Source organism: Rhinopithecus bieti, unplaced genomic scaffold, assembly GCF_001698545.2.
Source record: "Rhinopithecus bieti isolate Rb0 unplaced genomic scaffold, ASM169854v2 scaffold_5341, whole genome shotgun sequence".
Lineage (NCBI taxonomy): Eukaryota > Metazoa > Chordata > Mammalia > Primates > Cercopithecidae > Rhinopithecus > Rhinopithecus bieti.
The window spans coordinates 1505713-1508206 of NW_016804835.1; positions in this window are offsets into that span (position 1 = coordinate 1505713).

Here is a 2494-nt window from a genome sequence, read left to right on the forward strand (position 1 = left end):
CAAGTGCCTGTAATGCCAGCTGCTTGGGAGACTGAGGCAGGATAATTGCTTGAACCCGGGAGGGGGAGGTTGCAGTGACCTGAGGTCGCACTATTGCACTCCAGCCTAGGCAAAAAGAGCGAAACTCCGTCTCAAAAAAAATAAATAAATAAAAAAGTGAATGAAGTACTGATACATCCTAAAATATGGATGAACCCTGAAAACGTTATGCTAAGTGAAAGGAGCCAGTCAAAAAGGACCACATAGGCCGGGCGCGGTGGCTCAAGCCTGTAATCCCAGCACTTTGGGAGGCCAAGACGGGCGGATCACGAGGTCAGGAGATCGAGACCATCCTGGCTAACACGGTGAAACCCCATCTCTACTAAAAAAATACAAAAAAAAAACTAGCCGGGAGAGGTGGCGGGCGCCTGTAGTCCCAGCTACCCGGGAGGCTGAGGCAGGAGAATGGCGTGAACCCGGGAGGCAGAGCTTGCAGTGATCCGAGATCGCGCTACTGCGCTCCAGCCTGGGCTACAGAGCGAGACTCTGTCTCAAAAAAAAAAAAAAAAAAAGAAGGACCACATATTATTATTCCATTTATATGAAATATTTATATGAAATGTCCAGAATAGGCAGGTCCATAAAGAGACAGTAGATTAAAGCAACAGCTAAGGACAAGTGTTCTTTGGGGGCTAACAAAAAAATGTTCTAAAAAAAATTTTTTTTTGAGACAGGGTCTCTCACTCTGTCATCCAGGCTGGAGTGCAGTGGCGCAATCATGGCTCACTCCAGCCTCAACCTCCACAGGCTCAGGTGACCCTCCCACCTCAGGCTCCCAAATAGCTGGGACTTATAGACATGTGCTATTATGACCGGCTAATTTTTTTGTATTTTTTGTAGAGATGGGGTTTTGCCACATTGCCCTGGCTGATCTCGAACTCCTGGGCTAAAGCAATCCCCCGACCTCAGCCTCCCAAAATGTTGTGATTATAGGAGTGGGCCATCGTGCTCAGCCCGTGTTCTAAAATCGATCATGGTGATGGATGCACAACACTGTGAATATACTATAAGCCACTGAGTTGTACACTTTAAATGGATGAGTTGTAAGGTATATGAGTTATATCTCAACAAAGCTGTTAAAAAAAAAAGTGAATGACCTTATGCAGAAAGTGAATAACATCCAATCTGCAGTATATTTTAACGACAGTTACTAAAAATTTGAACTGTGGTTTTAACATATTTCTGTTCAAATCTTCGTTTTCCACTTTGTTATATTACTCTAGGCAAGTTAATTTCTTTAAGCCTAAGTTACTCCTCTGTAAAGGAGGGGTGATAATTATCTCATAGATGCAAGTTAAATGACATGTGTAAACCCTTAGAGTGGTTGGCACATAGTAAACAATATGTGTCATGACAAAAACACTCAGCAAATTAGGAACACAAGGTCCTCATTCTAATAAAGGGTATATGTGATAAGCAGAATAATGGCCCGCCAGAGAGGTCTACATCCTAAAATCCAGAATCCATGTGTCTTAGTCTGTTTGGGCTGCTATAACAAAATACCATAGACTGGATGGCTTATAAGCAACAAATTTATTTCTCACAGTTATGAAGGCTGGACGTCTAAGACCAAGGTGCTGGCAAATTTGGTGACTCATTTCCTGGTTCATAGTTGGCCATCTTGTCACTATAGCCTCACGTGGTGGAAGGGATGAGGGGCTCTCTCGGGGCCTTTTTTTTCTTTTTTTTTTTTTCCAGTCAGGTACCTCACTCTGTTGGTCAGACTGGAGTGCAGTGGCACAATCATAGCTCGCTTGGTTCAAGCAATCCTCCTGCCTCAGCCTCTTGAGTGGCCTAATTTTTAATTTTGATGGGTACACAGTTGGTGTATATATTTATGGGTTACACGTTGGGCCTCTTTTATAAGAGCACTAAGCCCATTTATAAAGGCTTCTCACCCATGACCTAATCACCTGCCAAAGGCCTTACCTCCTAATGTTTTGGGGGTGAGGATCTCAACATACAAATTTTTTAGGGACATAAACATGCAGACCATAGCACTATGAATATGTGTGTTACATGGCAAAGGGGAATTAAGATTGCAGATGGAATCTTTGCCACATTGGGATAACAAAGGTCTTAAATGGGACACAAAAGGCACAAATCACTTAAAAAAAATGGTGAGGCTGGGCGTGGTGGCTCACACCTGTAATCCCAGCACTTTGGGAGGCCAAAGCGGGTGAATCACTTGAGGTCGCGAGTTTGAGACCAGCCTGGCCAACATGGTGAAACCCCATCTCTACTAAAAATACAAAAAATTAGCTGGTGTGGTGGTGTATGCCTGTAATCCCAGCTACTTGAGAGACTGAGCCAGGAGAATCACTTGAAGCTGGGAGGCAGAGGTTGCAGTGAGCCAAGATCATGCCATTTCACTCCAGCCTGGGCAACAAAGCCAGACTCTGCCTCTCTCTGTCTCTCTCTCTCTCTCTATGTATATATATATATATATATATAT